The 26,489-nt window shown below is 39.2% G+C and overlaps 1 protein-coding gene across 20 annotated transcripts in view; it reads right to left on the bottom strand.

The window, feature by feature from the left end:
* The window catches only part of THRB (thyroid hormone receptor beta), a 161,301-nt gene that overhangs the window by 67,052 nt on the left and 67,760 nt on the right, over positions 1 to 26,489 (bottom strand). For 5 of the 20 annotated variants that reach the window (XM_051808404.1, XM_051808416.1, XM_051808413.1 and 2 more), the window contains one exon: positions 20,508 to 20,578. The exons of 12 other annotated variants lie outside the window; for them this stretch is intronic. The gene's annotated coding sequence lies outside the window, so the exon portion shown is untranslated. Of the gene's footprint in view, positions 1 to 13,423; positions 13,447 to 17,256; positions 17,343 to 20,507; positions 20,579 to 26,489 lie in introns of those variants that run through there. 3 more of the 20 variants (XM_051808418.1, XM_051808417.1, XM_051808415.1) reach the window with 2 other exon arrangements.

The raw sequence follows: 26,489 nt of genomic DNA, 5'->3' as shown, positions 1-26,489 counted from the left end.
GTTCTGCCATCCACTAAGAGACTGGCCTGAACGAAAAAGCAGTTTGCTTATATGGGAAGCACAAAATGTACTAGCTTCTAAAGAGGGCTTATTTTTTAGTATCTGTGAAGTTGTTGGAAGAATCTTACATAAGAAGATATTTATAAAGACTTAAAATTAGAATTTTCTTTGAGGTATCCTAACCAAATTACAGAAAAAAAAAAAGATTTGTGAAACAGTATGAGGTATGTTTTTAAACCAGCCATTTGTTTTTGTAAAAACATTTTGTAGATCTCTCAAAAGGGAGACTGATATACTATCAGCATCTGCTGAACTGGCACAGAAGCTACAGGATACAGTGGACTATAAAGTGCTGCTGTTAACCACATATAGATAATAATATGAAAAAAAAAGTCTTAAACATTCAGAATGAAATTGCAGAATTGCCAGTAATGACCTGATCCACAGTTCCTGAGTGCTGGAAGCTAACAGTACTGGATCACTGGAAATGCTTTAGTAACACAGAACAAACTGACATCACTACAATCCATCAATTTGCTGGAATTTCGTAACCACACTAGGCTTTATTTCTCAGCTATTGTGGTCAACAATTATAGCCAAAATACCTGTCCTCTTTTCCAGTTATCTTTTTTTTAAATCATATATCCTTTGGCTAAATTTTACATGTATTTCTTCATTTTAGTTTCATTCATCCTTACACTTTTTATGGAATAATGGGCTACAATTCATGAAAACCCTCCTCAACTGGAGAAATAAATATTCTGTTCAATCCCCCAGGACAGATTTAAGATGTCACTGTTAGCTTTAGGATATCTGTCCGTGTTAGTCATCCTGCCAGCACTGAGATAGTAAGAGAAAAGATAAGGGTCTGCTGGAAGGCCCATGAAGCCAAGGGAGTCTTTCTTTGACGTCAGCTATTTTGTAGCACGTTCCTCTAGTAGGGATTAGGACACAAAGAAGAGCTTCTCATGCAAAATTCTGTACTTAATTTCTTCATTTGCACTCATTTTTATTGAGCAGGTTCAGTAAAATCTACTGGGACTGTCATTCCTGCAACCTTTATACAACTGTCACTGATTTCACTGATGGGTGAATGAGAGCTTGGCAAGAAATGGCCAGGTGTCACAGATGGGGAAAGGGGAGGGCAGAGGACCTTCTGGGGAGTACAGCCACATAGGCCAGCAGGACCTATCATGTCACCTGAGGCCTGAGTTGAGATGGATGTGGAAAAAATGGGATCAAGGACGAAAGAAGCAATTAAGGGAGGGTTGTTTATTAGGGAGGAGACTGCAGTGGAGAAAAGAGGTACATGGGCAGCAAAAAGGAGGGTCAAGAAATGGTAGAAGTAGTAACAGCGAATGCAAATTATTTTAACCAGATCTGCTGGGGTAACTATCAGGTGGTCATGCCCTTGAGTGCTGCAGCCTGTTGTCCTAAATTGGAATGACCAACCAAGCCTGTTCTGAGCATGTCATGTGTGCTGACCTGCTGGCGTGGTCTGGAGGTTTGAGTGGGATGGGCACAGGGTAACATCCAAAGCGTATGGATCAAGCATTCCGTGTTGCTGTCGTGCTGCATGTACCAAGCCTGACAGCCTCAGCCTCTTCCTGACCTTCTCCTCACAAGCACACCAGCAGAAGGAAACCCTCTCCCACCAACGCGGTGTCATCTCCCCAAAATGGCTTCAGCTAAACTGATAAAGGCAGTGGCATTTTTCCATTGGCATAGCTTCATATGTATTAGGGACTTTGCCAGGATAATTTCACTGGCTAGGAGGGGATGATTATTTTTAGATGCCTCTACACAACATATGTATGCTGGAAAAATCATCTGAAGTCATTTCACTGCTTGCCTAGTTTCGAAGAAGGAGTTAAAGCCTTCAAATTCAGTAAGTGGAAGAGCATGTAATGAAACTGAATTGCCCATATTTCTTTACAAAAATGCTACATGAAATTATTGCATTCTTACATTGAAAACATTATTTTTCTGACAATAGTGACTAGGTGAAAACTAGTCAAAAGTCTCTTCCTTTCAAATAGTTTTTTCCACTGCTACTGTTCTAAAATAACCCTTAGATCTTTTTTCAGTTCATTTCATAGAGACACAAATTTCCTATAAGTATTACTGCCTTTAGATACTGCACAAATTATCCTGTAGTGTATTATCCTCACAGATATCAAATCCAAACACCCCCACTCAGGGTGTAAACTACTGATGCTGATGGGTGAAATAACTAAGGCTTAGTCTTCCAGCAGACAGATGCGCTGCCTTCGGGTGCCAGCTATGCTTCTGAAGTTTCCTTCAAATTATGAACTGAGATACCACAGAGCAAAAAGAAATCATCTACAGGAGTCAATATCCTCAAAAATAAAAGGGGAGTTCTACAGCTCTCAATGAGAGATAGACAAGAAGAAGAAGAAAAAGGGCTTGATCATTAAGGAGAAGACTTAATAAAATCTAGAGACCAGCTTGCGGAGAGAAATCTGACTGGTACCACACCAAGACAACTACAGTAGATACGAACCCAGAAACCTCACTAAATATATTAACTCTTACTCATTACAAGGTGTTTTTATTAAAACCTGTTCAATTTTTTCAGAGGTAGTGACTGAATGTCCACTGAATAGCACCTCCTGCATTCACAGCACATTTACAACTAAGCAAAGCACCATTCAGTGCTACAAAATGCAAACAGTTGCACAAAGCAGGATAACACTGGAGAATCCAGACTCTCCTAGGAAGAAAGCTGGGATTTGGGATGGTAGTCATTGCCAGCATTTTTCCTGTTTGGTTTAGCTACTAGAATATTTAACAGTACCATACATTCTTTTTTAAACGTTCTCTCAGGAAGAGGGATATTTTAGACATAGTGTGTTTTTTAATAGGAATAAGATTTTAAGCTGCTAAATAAAAAGTTCTATTTGTTGGGATTTGTGCATCACTGAAACAGCCCATAGTTTGGAAGTAGATCAACCTACATGCAGTGTCAAAAATCACATTTACAAGATAAATAATGAAATAAACTGTATGCTTTTTTGTTGTTACTGCTCTGTGGGGAAAGCTTCTAACATGCAGGTAAAATGTTCTTCCCCTTAATTATAAACTATTGAAACTCCCAACAAATTTTAAAGTAATGAAATCAGATGGAAAGACTTGAATTAATTTCATTTTTTAAAAAATCATGATGACTATATATGTGGCAAATGCCTTTCCATAATTCTTAGGCAGCACTAATCCCAGTTCTCCAGGTCTTTGATATAAAACTCAGATTTTATTTGGGGCCCAGATATAGCATTTGGCAGCTGTACACAAGAATGATCACAAGTGAAGCTCCTCTTTACAATGACTGTCAGTTCCCTGTTTCAGGTGGGTTGAATAAAGATGACATTCACCTGAAATACTTCAACTTGGCAAAACCAAAAAACCAACAGTCAATCTGCCCCTAAATCATAACCTGATCCTGTTCCCATTTAAATCAGGAGAATTTTTTCTACTCACTGCTTATGTTCTTTCACAGAAAAGCAGAGATAGCTCATGGCAGCAGGCAAGGTAGGCAGCAGCCTAGAGCAGAAAGCTGCCTACACCACCCAGGAGAAGAGGAGCGCGGTACTCATTTGCAATTCCACAGCCCTCACTAGTGCACTGTCTCACAACACAAATGCACTGACTGAGATCAAGGCCTTCAGATGAAATTTTACCAGGCTATGAGCACCTACTGTCTATAAGTCTCAGCTGCTCTGGAACTGGACATCTGATTTCTGAAACATTCTTCTGTCTTACAAAATTAGTATTACCATGTAAATCATATCCGGAAGAAACCTATGTTTCTTCATACTCACCAAATGAACCCTCAGTTGATGCTGGGAAATGTTTGTTTCTCTCAGTACTTTTTCACAGCTGGTGGATATTTTGTTTTGTTTTGTTCTGTTTTTTAAATCCATGTAAAACAACTCCAGGCTGATTTCTGTTCTACGCTGCACAGATTGCTCCCAGAAAAGACATTTTTCTTTCTGTGTTTTCAGAGAATATTTAAGTATTTTATATAAAAAGAGGAACAGCTTCATCAGGGATGACAAGAGACCCCCACTGCGGCCAATGCTACCTGCCTGGCAAGGAAGATCACAGCCAGAGATCAAATCAGACAAGATGAAAGATTGGAACAGGAAAGCCTCAGTACTGCAAACCTGATCTGTTGTGCATCAGGCATTTCCTCCTGCTTTTGGGAGACGGGGATGGATATGACTTGCCTGGCTCCAGAACTGAATGCTGTCAGCCCAAATTACCTCAGGGGTAAGACTTCACTTCCATTCCTCTCCAAATCATCTCTCATTACAGGCAGTGGAAGCAGGTTTGTGTATAAGCGCCATAAGGAACCCCAAGAATTAAGCCAGAAATTCAGACTCTTGAGAAATAGGTGTCACAAAGCAAAACCTTCATGCATTTACCACAAAGGACTCCTGTACTGCACTTAGCTTTTTGATCTCAAATAAAGTCACTGGTCCCTTTAGTGTACAGGTGCTCAGCTCCTTGAAGAAAGGTAGGATAAAGCACATATTCAGTTTGTTAGTCTTTTTTCATCCCCCTTCATATAGACTCCTAGTGTTCCATCTTTACGGTCTTCCTTAAGAGTCAAGAAATATAAGAAATCAGTGGGTGTTTTAAAGCACTTTAGTTGCCAAAGTATGACTTGAATGGTTATAATATGTGATTCAACTCAAATGAGTCTCTCTACATCCTCACCATTTCAAGATTACCCAAAAGATTACACTTCCGTAGAGCTGTCTGTATCACCAGATCAGAAACTTCAGATGAAAAGCAGGTTTTTCAAATTCTTAGTCAGAAACTATTGGAAGTGTCATTAGCTTTCCAAACTAAAGCATTTAGAAAACAATTTCACCAATATAGAGGAAAACTTAGCAGGAATCCATTGATTAGAAAACACCAGAATTACTATTATTTCATTCAGGGTTTATGTGATAATAATTTCCTGTTAAAATGAAGAGAGGTTGTTAAAGATGTTGCAAAAGTACTGTCAGGGACTTCAACAAAGAAAAAATATCTTTTGATGTTGCCAAGAGAACCAGGAACAGTTTTTGGAGGGGAGTGTATTCTGATCTGTTTTGCCACATGGGAATACTTTCCCAAAATAAGGTCAGCAGCAGATTCCCCCTTTAGGGCTTCGGTCTGTTAACAATGGTCAATCCCCAACCACTTGCATGCCTTCTGATTTGCGAATAGAAACCTCTAGTTTTGTCATATTCCTGTGGCTGGTAGCAAAGGATTTTCATATCAGTATAATGCTATATTACTGACTGTGCAAATGCTCTCACTCCTTCTCTATACTGCTATTACAAGTCAGTGTGCTGGTAAGGAAATCTGGGTTTCTTAATCTTGCCAATACTCTGCACCATGTCATGCACTGCTCATTAGGAACCACGGGCAACCAGACTGTCTCAGTCGATCAGTTATAAAAGTTACAGGAGCCTTTCTCATCTTGCTGGTAATAAAAGACATGAAGTCTCCAACTGTCACAATTCTCCTCAGAAGAAGAAAAGCAGCAAGTGCTAATTAAAGAAGGTGCCCCAGTAGGCTGTGCATTAAATGTCTTTCAGAATGAACACTGGGGTGTGAAGGATGGAAAGTTTGCTTCCTTTTTCCACGACACATAGCTGAAAGTTAAACACCGAAAAGCTTCTCTGAAATAGTACAATCTCCAGCTATTTTTCCAATTTCTGTATGGTAATGAAACATCCTTAAGCCTTGTGTTAAGAACTTAACTGCAGCATTCAGTGGGCTTTTAGCATTTCAACAAGTCTAAAGTTTATTCTTTCAATGCAGGAGTTGGCTCCAGTCCAGCAGTGGATTTACTTCATCTGTCCATACAGACATGCTAGCAGGGTGGGTACTGCTGTAATTTGTGACTGGATTTGGAGAAGTGCAGGGTGAAGTAGTAAAGGACAGCAATGATTGAAAGGAGTTTCAACTTATAGGATTTTATATAAATTCTGATATACTGAGGCTACCTATTGGGACTACTACAGCATGTCTCACATGAGACAAAGTGAACACCTCACCAGTTGTGTGACTGAGGGAAATTTGCCAGTTGATGTATCTCTCTTGTAAACCCACTCCCATTTGTCCTATCTTCAAATGCCACACCAACCCTAGGAAATATCTTAAATTTCTCATCTCTTCCTTTCATTAGAGTGTTTTTCCCAATACAGAGTTCTCTTACTGTAGATTCAACTGTCAGTGTCCTGCTACATCCACAAACAATGCTGGCGCTTCTTTGCAGCTAACCTTTATGCATTTCATGAGAACTATTAACATGGTATTCCCACTCACCTTATTGCAAAACTAAGCAGCTGTGCTTTGCTAAACCTTTACTTAGAACTCAAGCTTCCCACACCTTCGGTATTTCTTGATACTCCTGCTAGACTGTCTCTTGTTGCTAACTCTCTCTCCTACAATACTAAACTGGAGTGTGTACTCCACCCGGGACCTCAGAAGGTCAACATATTTCTGTACATATTTTTCAGTCGTTACTTAGGGCAATCTACACATTAACTATTTGAGATTATTTTCTCTGAACTAAGTCTGCTTTCAGTAGCTCACCTGGAGCAGTTGCCCTGTCTCAAGTTTTTAGCTGACGTTTTTGCAAATTAATATCTTCAGCATATGCGCACACGCAAATGTATTGCCCCATTTCAAATCTGATGTCTACATCCATCCTGCATAAGATCGTTAAACTTTCAACAGTTCTGCACTTTAGTGACAGCTACCAAAGACAGACAGAGAATGTCAGTGAGCATTTCTGAAAACAAGACTTAGCTTCCTAAGACCATCTTTTTCAGCTATCTGGAAGCAGTCTAGATTTATTTTTATCGTTGTAATGGACATTTTTATTATTGTAAGGGATTAGATGTCATTACTCTTCACAAAACAATATATTTAAATGAAGTCTTAAATGTTATTTTACAGGATTAATCAACACATCACAGCACCAATTTTCATTCACAGTGCAGAAAAGGTCAGTATGCAAATTACAATATGTTAAAAATGGATACGTTCTGAGTAATGCCCAATCAAGTTAGTGAAACCACATCCTGAAGATGAAGTTTAGCTTTTTCTTTTACCTCTGATATTTTGAATCTGTTCTACACACTAATGCGGGATTCAAAATGTCAGAGAGAAAAATGAGAAACTAAGTAACGTAGAAATAACATTTTCTGTCATTATGCACTACCTATTTATTCAGTACCAATCTTTGCATTACTGTTTCCATGAAAAAACACATTTGACTATCAATCACAGTTTATTCTGCTTTTCATCAACTTCAATCTTTTTCTATTTAAATTTGAGTAAATTTTAAAATTATTTACTACTTCTATATAAATATTAGATGAATATTAGAACAACGTAAGCACAACCTATCTTTTTTTTTTAATCAGGGAAGCAATGATAATAATCTTTTAAGCTATTTGAATGCAACTATATAATGCTGTAATGTCCAGTATGATCTCTATCCTTTTGTAGGTGACAAAGAATTTTGCAATTTTTTTTTGTTAGAAATTGGGAACTTTTAACATCATATAAAGCCATACGCGAAATGATCCAAAGACCAATGACTTTCATGAATGCATGATTAGAATATTTTTCTTCTATAAATATCTGAGATCTTCAGATGGATGGGGAGGGAAAAGCAGAAATCATTATGTGTAGTGTGGGTCCCACACTTCACATGCAAATTTGTAATGAAGAGAACAACTAAAATATATATAAAATTTGTAACAGTTATTGTACCTACAAAGTACCTACAGCAAACTTGTTCATTTTGCATATTTATGGGCATGATACTGGTGCTTAACACCTAACAGGCATAAGTTTTGCTGGGCAAGATTTCTCCAGAATAAATATAGGATTTGATAGGAATAGCAGTTGTATGCACATACATCTGAATACATACATTCAAAAAGTCCTTTGAGACTAACACATTCTGGAATAGAACATAATGGAAGACAGGCATGATATAGCAAAGTACACATAACTTTCCCCAGCTGAACTATCTTTATTTATTAAGGAGGGCTTCTGTTCAGCATAAAGCTGCTTATATTTGCAATTTTTCTCAGCCTCAGATTTCATGTAGATAGGCCTTCACACCTTTTATTTTTCAGATATGCTCTTCATGTTTTTCTTTCTTAATCACCACTAAGAAACTGCTGGATGCAATGTTGTAAAACTTCGAAGTTTTACAACACTGGTAATTAATACTGGAAAAATAGAAAGGAATAATATTCAGAGCCTATCTTCATTTGTTCTTCATTATTACAGGGTTTCTAGATCATGTCAGAAAAAGAAGGATATAAGGATGGAAAACACTGTGCTGTTACATATGTTTTAAGAATACAGACATGAAAATCTGACAGGTCAGAATAAGGATTGCATTACTTGGATGCAGTCCTATGTAGAGTGAAACACGGAGAATACAGCAATTTTCCCTGTTCCCTTCCTAAAAGTTCTCAAAGTTTGTTTTTGACATATGATGGACATTCAGTTGTTATCTTTATAAAAGCATCTATTAAACACTAGCACTTTTGTCCTAAGTGGCCATAAGTCCACTATGACAACAATTCTTCTTTAAGAAATATTAACGTTTACTGTTACCAAATTCCCTCTGCCATCTTATTATTTGGTCACACTTAGTACTGTCAGATCCTTCTACAACTCTTCTCAGTTGACTCAAGCACCTCCAGCAGACTTTATTATTTCTCATTTAACCCTTTATTCCATATGTTGAACCACCCAGATGCTTGGACTGATGTCTTGCAGCAGGACTCTCTTGGTGATTTCCCTCCATTGCAAAACTTCATCATTTACTTCTTGTTGCTTCCTAACTTTTAACCTGCTATTAATTCATGACAGGAGTTTCCCTTTCATTGCACAGCAGCTTTAATTCTTTATAAGCCTTTGGGAAAGAATCTTATCAAAAAATATTAGAAATCCAAGTAGATTATAGCTGGATCACATTTTTTTCCCAAATCATGGCCTGCCCTGGAGAACTGGGTTGACTTGCAAATTTTGACCTCTCCTTGTTAAGCCAAGCTGTTTAGCCTGCATGATGAACAACACAATACTAAATTATAATTGACTCCCTGTTCCCATTCATTTCATGCTGCAGCACTACACTGTAGCTGTGGTTTGAGAGCACACATCCTGATCAGCTCCCTACGCACATGTCAGAGTTTAGCTGTCAGAAAATGAAAAGTTATGAATTAAGGAATTTTTTTTACAAGATTGTTATTACCCATATCCATTTTTTTATTTTCTTTTTTCTCCAATGCAATAAAAATGAATGGAGGTGTGTGAGAGAGGAGAAAGCATTCCTAGAGTTCACTGCAAAGGAAGCTAACAAGCCTAATAACAACAGAGTAGCCCAAATTGAGGGCTTCAAAGCTCAGAGGTGATTTCAAAGCTTTGGGGGACAGAGGAGAAAGACATCTCCAAAGCAATTCCCTAAGAAAATAAGGTTATTGGAGTGGCTGTTCACCACTCCACCATCACCTTTCCCCCCTCTGTCCTGTTCTACCTGTTGGATGGTTTTCACTCAGCTCAACAGGGTCAGAAAACATGCAAGTTCTGGCAAGCGCCACGGCAAGGTGGGAGCCAGATGTCAGGGAAGAGAAGCCAGCAGTGCCTCCCTCAAACAGGGAGCTGGAAGGACTGGAAAACTCCTTGGCTGCAACCAGACACCCAGAGGAGGAGCAGGAGGACACTGTGGCGGCACCCAGCCTGGAGAGACACACAGCACAGCAAGGAGGGAACTGCATGCTGTTTGGTGGTTTTGTGCACAGTTTCTCTCCACATCTGTCAAAAATCTTTCCTGCTGATGTTAAATTTGTTGCTGATGTCTCATTAGCCAAAGTTTAAAGAAAACCCAGGTTGGGGAACAGGGGTCATGCACACCCTGGACCTGCAGCCTCTCAGAGAAGGTGAAACACAGGTGCAGAGAGGGACCTGGGATATCCAGGCACAGCTGAGGGGTGTGGAGCCACCAGCTCCCAGTAGTCAGTGAGCATGTCCTACCCACTGGCTTGGGCAACATCAGGCACCTTACTATGGAACAGTCTGCCAGGATGAAAACAAGGTCATCAGGGAACTGTCTCTTGGGTCTAGCCCAGGCTCACCTAACCCAAGAGGTTTTGAATTGAACTTTTCATTCAGAAAGTTGAAATTTTCCAGTTAAAACTGTGACACTGTTAACAGAGCTGTAATATATTTTCACATGGTGCTCCTGCACAGCTATAAAGCAATATTGTCACTGCGTATCTGACACTGGAGCAGTAGGTATGGGCTGATGATTTAATATTGAGCTTCATGTCTAAAGAATTTTGGCTGTCCGGTAAAATGGATAGCAGACATAAGCCAAAGTACAGTTATTCACACCCTGGTTTATGGTTTGTTTTTTCTCATGTTATGACACGAGACACAAAGAACACAGCAGAAAGGTTGCTATGTGCTTGAACTGAGAAATGCAGGATTCCTAACATAAGAAGAAAAATTCATGGTGATATTCCCATAAGTATTACAGTGCTTATCTCTTGAAATAACTATTCGAATATATTCATAGATACAGGTATATGTATAGACACACAACCAGAAAAAGCTTATGTCTTACTCGATAACAACTGCAACACACTGAAAATGGTTCACTTGCAACATACTATATCAAACTACAATATCCTGTTAAGTGACTATATTGCTACAGATTCATATTCATCCAAATAAATTATAAATAAATATGTTAGTACTACTAGAAGGGGTGTTTTCCCTAGTTTTATAATAATAATTTTACAGTACAATTCTTAGGGATCAAATTTTGGTAAAAACACTTTAAAGCAGGAATATAAGAGCCACAGCCACCTTTCCTAAAGACATTTTTCAAGCAAAATCCAGGTTCCCATTCCCTGGGTTCTAATGCTGGCAGCCAGTTACTTTTCCTGTAACAGGTTGAACAAGATCTTGAATATGAAAACATACCAAGCTCTAAGAATATTCAGGTCTAGAAATGCATGTTCCATGAAAACTTTTACTCTAAACTAAACTTCTGCAATTGTATATACATTTTTAAAAAAAGTAAAGGAAAGGTCTGAGGGAATCAAAGTACAGAATTGGAAGTGGAGGGGGAAGGGAAAAGCTTCCACAAATTGAACTATTATGCACTACAGAATTTTGCATAGACCCCACAAATAGGCAGGTTAGAAAACAAAAGAACATGAAAGAGTTAGAAAGAGAAACAATATAGGTTTAAAGAGCCAAGATTAATCATCTCTCTTTCCTTTGAAAAAGAACATTCCAAAAAAGCATCACCAAAATGCAAGTAAGACACCACAATAAAAAGATGTATTATGTACCAACAAATACTTAGTGTTTGAAGAGACATCACAAAAACTTCATCACAGCCTTGAAATAGATACTGAATTCCACAGACAATCCTTAGTTTAACTGGGTACAAAGACAAGTGGTTTACATGTCATTTTCTCTGTTTGGCTCACAAAAACAGGCATTTCCCTAAAATATTTTTTTTTCTTTTTTGCTGCTGGTAAGAAATTCAGAAGAAATAGGATTTTTGTACATTAATGCATACCTTTGCTACATTAACCTGAAAGAATTTTTTATTCTGTATCTTTGAGCTACACAAATATCAGAGAGGCAAATATCACAGATAAAATGAACCTGGTTTAGAAACAGACTTTCTGCCATGAAGGACCACAAAGAGAGGTAACTTTTTACTTTGCAAATAAAAAAAAAATTAAATACTGAAACACTCTTTGAAATGTTAATATTTAATTCTTTAATAGCATCCTCAGAGACTTCACAACTCTCACCTAATTTGAGGGTAATGGATTACAGCAATTTTTATTGCTGCACTGGACATAATTCTTTTTTGTGTGTGCTTTTATGTTATGCCAAAATTGCCTAAGTGCATATGAGTAAGTTTAGGCGAGGGGGGGGAGAGGTTGGAGTGTGTGTTGGTTTGTTGGTTTTTTGGGTTTTTTTTAAGAATGTGTATACATTTAAAGGAATTCTTTTGCTTTCTGCTTCAGTTTTTAACAAGCAGAATTTCTGATCATGCACTGTTTCACTATTGTTCCTGTCTGTACCCGCTGCATCTGCTCCACAGAACTTTCCAATTTTATTTTTTTTTCTGTAAAACACATTGTATTCTGTATGTAAACCTTACACAGAACTGAAAACAACTTAATGAAATGTGCTTCACAGCCCAACACAGAGCCCTGCTCTGCATATGAGAAGGTGGCAGTGATCTGACCCCGGCTAGGCTCTGTGTTTGCCTCTCCCTGCCTTGTTCTGGCAGAGGAGAGCCCACCAGAAAACTGCTGGCTTCTCTCTTTTGAAAAGCTCTCTAAGTGCCACATCTTGAAAAGCGTAAGGAGGAAACATACATTTAGAAACACAGCCACTGGCTGAAGCAAAGCCTGCAAAGCAGCAATGGAGAAAAAAGAAAAGAGAGAACTCACCAAAATACATCCTGATGTAGGGGAACAGTTTTGGTAGCAATTCTCTGCTTCTCTCTTCTTTTCCTTTCTCAGTCCCCCCCACTCCTAATTTCCCCATTTAAGGGAGAAAATAACAAGGCAGAAGACGCCAAGAGACTTTCATGACATAAACAATAAGGCCTTCCTGTGCCAATATTTCCTTTAAAAACACTTGCCAATAAAGCTCCTGGAGGCCAGCAAGAGAAAGAAATGCCGAAACAGCCATGACATGAACTTGGCATATTTTCTGACTCACTCACTTCCCTTGAGACAATCTCTCCAAGAGAATGCTGAAGGATAATGGGAAAAGAAAATTTCTTCCAGCGAAAAGGACTTCAGCTGCCCATGCTATACAAGAAAACTGCCAATTAACTTTATTTCTGTTTACCTACAGCCTTGCTCACACAGCCACCTCTGCTGACATGTTTCCTGACTCACACACACACTCATGTTTGTATATTCATCTTGCAATCCTGGTGTCTGAGAAAGACAAGGAGATTTGTCTCCTCTGAGAATCCTCAACTCCAAATAATTTCTGAACAACAGAGAAAATGATCAATAAACAATAAAGGGCAGCCAAACATTTGGCTACTTCACATATTAAATCCAAATTTCCCTTTTGCTTATCCCTCCTATTTATACTTCATAACTTTTTAGTGCCAGACACACTAGTCTATAAGACACTAAAAATGCTCATATACCTTGAGCTATCTCTAATGAAAGATTGTCAAGATTATTGTGCCTCATCAATCTATCTCATTTTGAGTAATACCATGTTTTCAAAACTAAACGGCATGTTAAGAACTAGAAATTAAAATCTCTTTGGAAATCAGAATCTTATATGCACAAACATGCATTTACTCACTCACTCACTCATTCCTGGGGTATGGCTGTCCCCCACCAGAAGTCCCTCGTGGGCAGGCACACAGGGGTTCAGCTCTCTTCTCTCATCTGTGCCTTCGTCTTCACCTCCAGGGCAGGGGACCCTCCCCAGCAGGCTGGAGCCCAGCTCCTCTGGGAGAGGACAGGCCACTGCTGTACTGATGGCAGGGGGCAATGTGGCTGCTCCTTCACGATGGGGTTGCAGTGGCTCCTGCTTTTCCAAGGGCAGGGGCAGGCAGGCTAAATGTGTCTCCAGCCAGGCTCCGCTCCAGGGCAGCCACCCTGCTGCAGTCCTCTCTAACAGCAGACTGGGCAGCAAGCCCCCACCCTATTTCAAGACAGACAAAGCAGAAATTGCTGCTTTGGGGGAACTGTTTGGTTACCAGTCTCAGTCTTGCAATGAGGAGACACCACCTCTTCCTTCCACATGTGCCCGATTCAGTGGACCATGCACGGATCCATCCATCCCTCTATGTGAACCCTGCACCCTGTCGCTTGTGCTCACTCTCTTTTTCTAAGAAGGCAGCAAGCACTGCCAAGTGCTCCTCACTCAGCTCAGGGCTCTTACTATTGCTGGGGTTTCTTTGGTTTTGCATTCAACTCCTTAGATTAGCATCAGAGTATCACATATCAAAATAACCACTAGTGAGGATTTGCTGGCCTGCTGAGAAGAGAGGGCTCACCATACCTAAAGTTGCATAATTTTACTGTAATGTAGTTTGATATCATACATCACTGGCTTCTACTTTCTAATAACTTGCTTGCTGCTTTAGCATTTGGGCTTATGTCACACTCACCAAGCCCCCAGACTCTCCTCTAAGAGCCTGCCTACCCCTGAAGACCCTCAGCAATCATACCTAAACCAGTGCCACCAGACTGGACAAATATGGAGGTTTTTAAAATTTTATTAATTTTTTGGGCAATCCCAGCTAGTATGGCTCTTCTGGTAAAATGTATAAATGGTATAGTATGCTATAATGATTACAATCTGCATTAGGAGTTATCTACTAGCTCACTATCATGACTGCTGGGCACCTTGTCAAGACACACACACACACACACACACACGCACACACACACACTCTGTATGATTCTTTTTTCTTAACCATCTTTTTCTGCCCACTTGCAAAGCCAACACTGGTTTGTTTTTAGGTTTGTTTTCATCAAAACCTGAGAAAATATGTGTTTTTTTGTAACACCACCGAGGCAAGCCATCTGTGGTTGGCTGGCAAACTCTGAAATTCAGGGCTGGGGCAGAAATATTTAGGAGTCAAAAAAAGCTGACTTGCTCAAGAAATTAAAGCCCTTCTGACAATCTTCCAGAGAGCCCCTGAGGAAAAGGGAGGGAACCAGAGAGACTCAAGGAAAATGGATGGGAGCCCAGCGTTGAGATTCACGCCAGAACGGTTCCTGGCCAAGAAGGAAGGTTGGCAAGTAGACAAATACAGGCTTTCATAGGCAGCATTGTAAACAAGACATTAAAAATATTAATCCATTTAGATTTCAAGCACTGAGATGAGATTTACTTAAGAAGCAGAATTATGCTGGTAATGGCTCCTCAAACATTTCAGCTGAATGTCAAAACTTTTGCTCAACCATATCAAGTGAAAATACAAGGAGCTGTTGACACTACAATATTCAAACATTCAATCGTATGGCAGGGCTGGAAAAACACAGGGGAAGGCAAAGGAATGCAAAAACTCAAGCCCTCTCAAGGAAACGGCATTCACAAATTATTTTTACCTTTATTTCTACACCAAATTAATAAACTGAAGGGATGAAATGGTTTCTCAAAACCAAACTTCCTTTCAGAAATAATTTCAAATAAAATGTAAGTTACTTCCACCAAAATACTTTCTTTTCAAGTAGAAGCACTCATTTAGAACAGAATGGCATTCATGTGAAAGAAAGTTTAAGTAAATCTTGAACACCTAGGACTTTTAAAAAAGTTTCTTCTCTTGTGCAGGAATCAGCATGTCACCCCTTTTTGGTTTAGAAAACATACACTTATTCTAAACGGTTGAATATTTTAATTTTCTTTTTAAATGTATTGGAAAAGTCATGTCTCAGCAAAGCAAACAGGTGTTCAGGAAAACTGAAGTACAGAAATACGTGCTTTTTTGGTGCACGTGGGAAGTGTCATGTGACTGTAAGCCCGATGCCACCAGAAGACTCAGAGATTTTCTTCTACACATTGGTGAACAGAGTTCACAAGCTCCTCTACAAAGGGGCGTGTCAGGGGAGGCCCACAGGGAAGATCAAGTGCCTTAAACAACAAGAAAAACATGATCTGCAATAACTATATGGGATTCAGTAACTCAGTCAGGAATTGGAAGATTCCTGTATTGGGTTAAAGGAAAGACTAATATTTGTCGAATTAATGAGGTTGATCCCGCACAGAAGTCCATGTGCACAGCCTGTGCTCAAGAGAGGTCTTTTTTCCACTCTCAGTAGCACTGACAATCATTGTAAAATGCCACAGATGGAAGAACTGAGGTATCTCCATTCAAAGCATTCTAAAGCATTCTAAAGAAAAGGTTCATATTGTCCATTATCTTCAGTCACTTAAAAAACCCCATTAACTTAGTAAAAAGGACAGGATAGAAAGCATCCCAACTTTTGCAACCTAGGATATACAATACACCCCTCAGAATTATATTTCTGATCAGGTTCCTTAAAAAAAGAACAAAAATTAAAAGATTAAAAAAACCAAACCACTAAGCTCTTCCTTGCTTGCATCTGTAGCCATTCATAAAATTATCTTAAGATTTCTACAGTATGCGAAATGGAAGATCTGATCAAAGGAATACCTCAAAACAAAGTTAAAGAAGGAACAACTTTGTTCTGCTTAGGAGTGAAAAAAAATAAAGTTTAAAGAATCCAAAATTTTATAACAGTTCAAACATTTAAATGCAAATTAAAGCAGCAACATATGAATTATAGAAATTCTGTAGCACTCCTGATCTTATGAATCATACCATGAAATTTGCTTTCTGCTCTCTCAATGGAACCAAAATGAAATACTGGCATCTCAGGTATTTTGAAATGATACACAAGCGGCACATTTAATAGCATTAATTTTAATAAGTTAGCATTCTATCTCAGATGCATGTTTCAAAATGTTCTAGCTGAAGGTATTTTTATGAAAGTTATTTGCCTATTACATACCACAACTGGTGCAATTTCACCGTCCAGGGTGGCATTTTCATCCCACGAAAGGAGAAGCCATTAGCAAAACGCTGCTTGGCAAACAGCAGCTCACACACTGAAGCTGCAACATTATCCTGGTTTTCCTACATATTAAGCATAGGACTATGTTCAAAGTAAACATGTGGTCATAATTAAATAATAATTATGACTAACATTTGTGTAACACCATTCATCCAAATAGTTTAAAGCATTAGGTAAATCTGTAAACAAAAGGTCTAATCCTGCACCCTTTACTCACATAATACCATGCAGTTCAAACGGGCTATGTAGATCTTGTCTACACACAGACCTAATTGTTCTCAATTAACTCCATGTGTTAACACTTATTCCAGTGCATCTTGTTCCTGTTTAGCTTAATTCTCTCACTGCTTACTACAGGTGAATGTACTGTTTCTCTGATTTAATATCACTTCTACAGACACTTTTGGACACTTTCCTACATGGATCCCACAGGGATTTTAAAATCTTAATGCAGCCTCACCTCTCCCACATACTTCTAATAATACAAATATTCTTTTATAGATGAAGAAGTTCATTTGTTGCTACTATGTTTAAGGGACTGACCATCACATCTGACTTGCAACTGTAAACCCAGTTTCTATTCTCATACCTTAATCACACAAATAGCCTTCTTCATCCATCATGCTCCAGAGTAAAACCACAGGAAATGGTAAGAACGGGAAAATTCTGCAGTTTCTAAAAATAAAATATATTCAGAAGCAGACATGCCCAAACCACTTTTATGCATCTGCAGTACAAACGTTGTCTGTTACAACCAAATCAGTTAGAACCAAAGTATCTAACTGCTAAAAACCCCCCAAAAAATCAAGAACAATTTGTAGACCTTCCTGACAATTTTGCGTCAGTCTGCCTGTCAAGCAGACAGTCAAGCAACTGGACAACATGGGGAAAAATCAGGAATTCTTGAGTCAGATTTCATTTTGGCTATGCTACAGACAGCTACTTAACTTCTTAACTTTGACTGCAGTATCTGCGAGTCAAGTCAAATCATCTCTTCCACTTACGGATCTTTTGAAATTCATGAAAATCCCTATGGTTCTTTGAAGACAAATACTGTTTACCAGTGCTAGCTGCTGTTAGCTTTTAGCATTTTTTATCTTTTATTTTAAATTTTGCATAGAAGAAAGTCACTCCCACAACCCACTTGAACCACAATTTAGTGTATTTTCCTTCTAATTTTAATTCGGCTTTGCAAGAGGTATACTCAATTTTAGTTCTTATATGTATTCCATGTAACTTTGGTATACATCAGAAAACATTGTTTTTTAGCACCAGAGAAAAGCACAAACTGTCATCTCCTACCAAATTGCCAGCAAAGCTCACACTAAGCATGGCAGTGAAATAGGGTGGAGTTTTCCCCTTAAAATCTTCAGATGGGTTCAGGCATTTCTCTGATGTGTTCATTCAAAAGAAAAATCCAACAAAACAATAACTGTCTCACCTAAGCACAATGTGATCGAACCTGAAAAGAATCTGGTGTGACAACAGCAATCCCTACTACAGAAAAAATCCTGCAACTGTTTACATACTGTCAAGGATTTCTCATGAATTCGGAAGAAGCTGCATGGCTGTTAGCTCCTTGTTCACTGATAACACCTACAGCTCTGTACTCTTAATCCCATATATAGATAGGGTTTGTGGACCCTCTACGAGTGAATATGTGAATATTAATGGTTTAATCCACTATATGTTAATGGCTTTGTTTTAATAAGCAATGAAAAGGACATGTTATATTGAAGTGCATTGTCTTTACATGTGAGGATGGGGTTGGACAGGTTTGCTTCTCTTGTCAGTTGTACAAGCAGCATTTGTTGGCAGCACACACAGGAAGCAGACAGGGGAGTTCTTTCGCCCTGTCCAGTCGAAAAACCAGTAGAGGTGCTATGCTGTGTCCTTCCAGGACACCCAGAGCAGTGCTCCTTCTCAACAGCACCTCCACATTTGTTTTTGCAGTGCCTAGGACAGGACTGCAGCAGTATGAGCCAAGCAGTCTCTCTCCCTTCCCATGGACCAGATCTTGACAGCTGTGCAGAGACCACAGCTAAACATTGAGCCGAGACAGAAACCAACAGCAACTCCATTCAGAACTAGGCTGTAGTCTCCTCTGTTCCTTATCTGTTGCTCTTGTTCTCGGGTTAGGCCAAAATGAGCCCATAACCCTGCTGGCAAGAGCACCTCTGGCACTGCTCCACATCTTCATTTATAACAGGGGCAGGCATTACAGGCAAAAGATCCTGTGGGAAAATGAGTGTCACGCTGATGGGCACCACAGAGCTGCCTATAAATACAGAGACTCTCGACACTATCTCTTAGCAAATCTATAATCCTGGAGAATTTGTTCACAGTAAGCTGTAAATCATACCACGCAGGATACAATTCACTGATGCACCACTAAGCACAGCACTGGAACAATTCATGCAAGGCTTTGACAAGGGTTTCTCGTGGCACTGAATTTTGGCCACGAGGGCTAAGAAACTATATGAAGTGAAAAGGAGCAGTGTGTTACAGGAAAGCACACAGGACAAACAGGCTTGGTAGTTTGGACTTCCAGAGCTGCTTATGTGTGAAAAGCAATTATCAGATTTGACACAATGGCAGGCTAGTCCATGCTTTCAATTCCCTTGCAGTGGTAACTGGTATTTGCTTGGAAAGCTTTTATGTTAAATGCTAGAAATCCAGAATTAACTCTGCCTGAGATACAAGGTATGATAGTCAAAATAGCCAAAAAATTTAGTTAACATTATCATAGGTTATAAACTGCAATATCTCAGGAGTGTTCCTGTTAGGAAAACCAGCAGCTCCAGAGGATAATAACCATTTTGGGCATTTAAGCTGAATACCCATGAGTCATGTTGGCTGTAAGTGCATCTAGAAAAGATAAGAAAAAATGTTCAGGGGCAGAAAGCAAAGTCAAAACCTTTTCTGAATCTAATCAGGACAATCAAAAGTACAAACTTCAATTTTTCTTTCATTTTAAACCAGTCCCTTCTTACTTCTATAACTGCCTCTCACTATCACTTCCATCATTTATTTATCACATGACTCACTTATAAACACACTCTGGTACTATCCGAGTTTATCATACCACTGATTTTAAAATTTCACACACTGCTATTTTGGGGCTCTTGCATCCCTGATGATGTATATTCCAAATCTCTGCAAGTACAACATTAACATCCCAATAGTAGATTTCTAACATGGAAGTAAATAAAAGACACAGTAAAAATGCAACTAATATCAAAGCAGTTCTTCAGACCTGACCAAAGTGTTGGTCACATTTAACACTGAACAATGAACAGGCAGAAGCCACTCTTTTAAGAGAGATGACCTTCCTGAGTGCAAAACACAGGAGAGATACTGATGAGATCCTTTTGTTAGTCTAATTTCACTGGCTCTGACAGATTTTCTCTAGGCTGAATAGAAAATGACTACAGAGATTTCTACAGATCTCATATCTGAGCAGAGCAGATTACATACTCTTCTCAATATAACCTTTGAAGCCTTCCTTGTTCTGGGGTGCAGCAATCAAGAAAAAAAATCCACCAGTGTCCTCAGGCAATTTCTACCTCATTAGGGTGCAGCAGAGACCATTGTCCATATAGAAATGGCAATTCTTGGCTATTTGTCTTTGAAATGCTGTATATCATGACACCTCAAACTTTCACACTGTGACACATCTGATCAGCCTCTTTTTCACTGTATGAGTATACTTCAACTTGAAGCTAATAATAAACTTACCTCCCATTGAGATCTCTCTTTTTTTTAGAAGTACATAATCTAAAAAGGAAACCTGAAAATAAGCCTAAATTTTAAAATAAAATATAAAATGTGGCTTCCTACCTTATACCTGCATCACCTTCTAATAAATGCCATGCAGCTGTGGGGGGGCATTTTCAGAAGGGAGGAAAGTCCTAGGAAACAAAATGCTTTTAGTAGAATTCTGAATGGTTTCATTGAGTATTTTTAGCCTGGCCTCTTGAGAAGCTCTGCAAACATTTGCAAAACTCTAAAACAGAGCCAGGGTTATGTCACTATCTTTGGTACAAATAATTTGCTAGGAACTATTTTATTCTGGCACAGGGATATATCAAGAGAGAATGCGTGAACTGGATTGTTTTCTTTTGGATTAATGTTGTTTGTCAACTGAAGGCTGTCTTTATGTGGAAAGAGCAAGGAGCCAAGAAGTACATTTCACCATGCCAAAATTAAAGGGAGGAGCTCAGAAATAGTCTTTTATTACCTAATTAGTTTTATCAAATGACACAGATCAACTAACAGGAGATAACTAATAGGAAAAAGGGCTCTAATGAAAAAGTAAGTTATCAGCTGGATGGTCTCCAGAAAACAATTATCTCTCTAGGTAAACAAGTACTACTGTTGGGAGGTCAGACACAAAACACAATGAATGGAGGTCTTCTCAGGATACCAGCCCTCAGTGGAGTTGAAATAGATGAAAAAAGTAGTGGGATAAACTACACTGAGAAGAAGGGATGACTTGTTATTGAAGAAGCTAGTAACTTTAGATAAAATTATTCCTGGCCTATAGATATTACACCAGCTGGTTGTTTTTTGGGTTTCTTTTTTTTTTTTTTTTTGAAATACAAATCAAGTACAGCTTTCCAGATTAATATCTCTATTCAAAATGAAAATTAGGACTACAATAAGAACAGCCACATTCACCTACTCAAGAACAAATTACCAGAGTAAGTTTTTTACAGCTTATGAGAAAAATGGTAGTTCACAGATCTTATTTTATCTTGATTGCCCTCCTAAGACTGGAAAGGATTATCACAAAAAGGAATACATAATTTTAGATTATATTCTGCTTTATCCAGAATAACAAAGTGTTGTATCTGGAAAGTCACATGTACTTACGTTTCCTTTCAACTACTTTCACAGTTGCATGAACTAAACTAGTCAAACAATTCAAACTCATGTGGCTCACTTTCAGATTACATCAACTTTTAATTCCTAATATGAACCATATTTTCATGTTTCCCATTATTATTTGCTTATCTAGTATACCCAAAATACAAAAAACTTATCCAATTATTTTAGCTAGTAAAATGACACTAGACACATGTAACAGCAGAAAGACGTTTAAGAAGCCTTGCTTAAAAAAAAAAATATCCAAAAATGAGAATTTAATTGACTAAAGACTTGTGCCCCCCAGCAGCTTGAAGAGAAGCAACAGCAATTTTTACAAACATCCTTTGAAAATTGGGAGTCATGCAACAGGGGAGCTTTATTATGCTATTCATTCTCTTCATCTTCCCCCTCATCCATCCTCAGTTAATTTGAAAACAGACAGGGTAAAAAATTTATGGGAAAATGCTCTGTCTCTTGGGATTCTGCAGTTCCACCTTTACTGCAGAGCTGTGGGGACCACAGGAAAATTTCATATATACTTACAGTATGCTGTAGCCAGGACTTCTAGATGCAGAACTATGAAAGGAACCTAAAAATTAGTCACTCTAAATGGAAATACCAACCACTGCCATCTTAGAACTACGTCAAGAGTGGGCATAAGATGTTAACGAGGACTTGACATGTCCTGGAAAGGGCAGAGTAGCACTGCTGGGAAACAGTGGTCCTGTTAGCATGCCTTTCCCTGCCTGGAAATGCAGAGTTACAGACCAAGTCCTAGTTCAGTTAAAATGTCTTGATGACTCTGCATCCAGCTGAGAGCACCTGCAGCGACAGAGGATTCATCCTAGACTGTTGCTCATCCAGACTGTCACAACCCTTTCCAAGGGAGTGCTGACATTCCCATCAGCCTGCAAATGGAACAGGTATCACCATTCCTCTGCGTCTCAACAAACTCAGTGGGGTATTGGATTTTGGGGACTCTACAGTAAGATAGTCCAGGAAAAATAAAAGAAAAGAGAAAGAGCACATTACAAGAACGCAAATCAGTGAGCTCATGCAGGCACAAATAGAAAGCAGATTTATTTGAGGAATGAAATAACCAGTGGATGAACTTATTTCATCTGCCATCCACCTTTAAAGCCCTGCAAAGAAAAGACTGTAAGATTCATGGCCTTCACAAGATTCCAAATGACTCCACAAAGAGTGGGGATTCTCTGCCAAAAACAGCCAGTCTTCACTTTCCTCCAGAGAGTCAGTCCTTGGCAGGCAAACCTTAATCACTGCAATATCCAGGCCTGCACATGGATGAGGTCACTGGTCATGATCAGCACATCAGCATGTGTGGTACAGATCCCTATGCATATGAGAGCCAGTTTTTCTCTAATATATGATCATCCTTCATTCCCACAGAACAGGGCATTACCACTGTACTCTTTTCTTGTCTCCCTGCCCCACAACTACCTTCTTCTTGTTGTTTTTTCTGTTATTTCCCCTTACACTGGAACTGACTGCAAGGCATGGTGCCATCATACTGCAGCAAAATCCTCCTCAGCTCTGCCCACCTTGAAAAGACTGACAAAGGAGGAAAAAGTGGCCAAGCCATGACAGTGAGCAGGTCCAGAAAAGTAACCACTGCCATTCTCACCACGATCACCTGGATATTCAGTCAACCACCTTCCTTCTACCAAAAGAACTTGCCTAAACAACAAATTACCATTTTAACTGCACATCCTTTCTCTCACAGAAGGTTTCTAGCAGGGTTTGATCATATGTGCTGTGCATATACGCTGAATTTCAAAATGCTTTGCTTACTCTTTTTCTTTTAACCCTTTCCCTCCTGTGTCCCTTAAGCAGCAAGTATCTACTGTATCTACCAGAGAACTAAGCAGCAGAGATTCCTGTACTCAAATTCCAAAATCCAACTTCTTAATGCTGGCCCATTCAAATTTATACAGCTCTACCTATAGCATTGTGAGAAGACTCTTCCCATAAATGGGTATACATCCCAGGGTGCAGCCCGAGCAACCTCCTGAGATCATCATTCCTCCACGCCTACAGCATTCCTGCAGACAGCTCCTCTGAAAATTATAAGCTTTAAGGCAATGGTCTCTGCACACCACCTTCCTTTTTTGTGTCTCCCTGGGAAGGTTCAGCCTTCCTGCCCCAGCATACCCAACACCAGACTTGTTCTGATGGCACAACGTGAACCCATCAAAACAAACAACCTGAAGGAAAGGTGTTCATGTTTACTGCTGTTTTTCCATAGCACACTGGTATTTTCAGTCTGGTCCTAGGAGTACTAAGGCTAGATGCGCTGCATCGCCAACCCATAGTCACAGTAAATACCAAGACTTCTCCACAGGGACTGAGTTGGTTTAGAAAGCATACCTCAATATAGGAAAAAAATTATTATAAGGAATATGGGCAAGAGAGGCCACCCAAACAAACAAGCCTCACTTGACCAGATCACTGACCTTGCCTAGGAACACAGGTACTGTACGCAGGAAGAAAGTTATCTGTGCTCAAGTTGCAGTTAACACCCAGATTCATAAGCTGTTTTCCACAAGAAAAAGCTGTCTGTAAGGTCAGAAGGCAATAAATCACGCTGCATAATGGATCAGCTTATTGTTTAGGACACACACACACAGAAATATCAAAGGCTTTTTGAAATTAACAGTGAGTGATTATGTGAGGCAAATGTACTGAAAACAGAGCAGAGTCTCAGCTAGGGGTAGAGAATATTCAGCTAAAGGCTTCCTTTGACTCCCACTGCAAATAACGTGGTAGAAAATAAACAAAAGGATGTATTAGAAGAATGAAGACTGAAGGCTTTCCACTAACTTATTGTTTTTCTGAACCATTAATTGCTAGACAGCTTTCTATGTCACAATAGCATTTCAATTACTGAGCTTTTATATGATAAATTCCCTGTACATTTTTGAGCATGGGCAAAAATTTTCTAATTATTCAAACATGTCTAATAGAAACAGTTATAAAGGATAACTGAGCAGTTGGTCCTCCATTTGCTGTTATAAAACGCAATCTATGCAAACAGATGATAAGCAATTAACAGGTTTAACAACACATGCGATTAGCTGCAGTCACATTTAGATAGACTGATTCTTGTGCACATTAAGTGGATTATTTAATTAAGTGATATGCATTTCAGCAGAATACACTGGATGAGAGTGTGTGCAAGTTGCATGCATGTTGAAAAGAAAGTGTCCTTGCGAATTCGTTACACACACAGGTGGGAACTGTGACATAGACTGTTACTAAGGATTATCCAATACTTCCCATAAAATCTGATTTTCACTTGCTTATAATTTTGTCAGACTAATTTTTTGGGCTGAAACTTTCCATGTTGGATGTGTGCTTCAGGCTATTTTTTTTTACTATAACCAAAATGGTTTAATTATTTCCAAGATAAAAGCCAGGAGAAAAAAAAAGACATCATTTCACAAGTGAGAAACTATTACCTGGTACCTCCTCCTTCAAGAATTCAAATATTTCTCTTATTTTAAATAGGCAGAGAGTGCATTTTAGTCAGGGAAGTGGCTCTTGCCAGGCCAGTTAAAATCAGTTCAAATTTCATAATACTCTGAACCTCAGCAAATTTGTGAGAGGTGCTGGTTATTTGGTTTAATGTCGGGTACCAGTGACAAGCGCCATTCCCCTGCCATTGCTGCTGCCCATCCTGCAGCCCAGGATGGAGGTCAAGGAAAACCTGCTGGAAAGAGGAGGAGAAAGGAGGTACATTTGGCCCATATAGACCATTTCCACAGAAGAAGAAACTAGAATCCCATGAAGAAGAGGTTAAAAAGAAGAGGATTTAGCTGACTGAAGTGACCTGGATAATGAGTTTATAATGAAAAAAACCTGCCAGACAAGGTCACGGGTGGGGTACAGTGCCTGACTTTGCAAACTCTGTGTGTTATGTGTGTGCAGCACTTAAGCAAGAATAAAATGCAATTAAAAGGATATAATACCTTGATACCTCAGAAATGTACAACGCAAAGCTAATGTTATCAGATACTGACTATAACATGCTGCTCCTAAATATTTAGGCCACTCCATGCAGGTACACTGTTATTGAGACACTAAGCATACCCACAACTGCAGTCAGAAATAAACCTTTTTATCAGGAGAAGATCCCTCTTTTAAAAGCATATATAAAAATACACTCCTGTTTCCATGATTAGAAATGCATATATAAAAAAAATGAGAAACATGATTTGAAGTGCCTCCAACAGTAATCAGCTGGATAGTTCTTACTGAGTCTTTTAAGGAAACATGCCTTGGAAAATCTTTCCTGTTTCCTTACAAATCCAGCTATAGACAACTTCATTTCATCAGTCCCGGGGAAAGGACACAGGAGTTACAAATCATGACTGAGAACAAAACATTAAAACAAAACCCTCCGGAAGGTCAAACAGTGTGTTTACTCTATAGCTACTGTGTAGGCTGGTGCACACCTCCTTAGGCACCTATTAGCCAGTCGTACTAGCAGCAGAGACTCTGTGGGGGCAAAATCCCCGTGTCTCTGCCTTCAGAGCAGCTATAGCTCAGACCAAGCTCCGGTGTGTTTGCTCCACCACAGCTGTGACATTCCAGCCCTCAGGGTCACCCTGCCAGAAGGCAGTGGCAAGGATAGGGCAGTCCTGAACTGCTGTCCTCTGCAGGCAGAAAGTGGGATGGGAAATCCGCCTCAGCACAGGAGAATTTCTGATGTTTTGCAGTGATTTTTGATCAGTAGCCAAGTGTTGGTTAATCATTGACCTTTCTTGTGTTTGTTGCTCAATATAGAGAGGGCATTGCACGTGCAACTACACCACAGTCCAGAGTCGAAATGGGACAAAGTAAGGCAGAAATTTTCTTTGACTGGGGGTTCAAGGTTGTATCCAAAGATTAGTCTTAGAAATATACAGATTCTTTTTTCTTTCAATCGTCAGC

Source organism: Manacus candei, unplaced genomic scaffold (genome assembly GCF_025592945.1).
Source record: "Manacus candei isolate 608988 ecotype Guabito, Panama unplaced genomic scaffold, ASM2559294v1 h1tg000072l, whole genome shotgun sequence".
Classification (NCBI taxonomy): domain Eukaryota; kingdom Metazoa; phylum Chordata; class Aves; order Passeriformes; family Pipridae; genus Manacus; species Manacus candei.
Note: the sequence above shows the minus strand (reverse complement) of the source record. Positions and strands in the feature narration are given on the sequence as shown.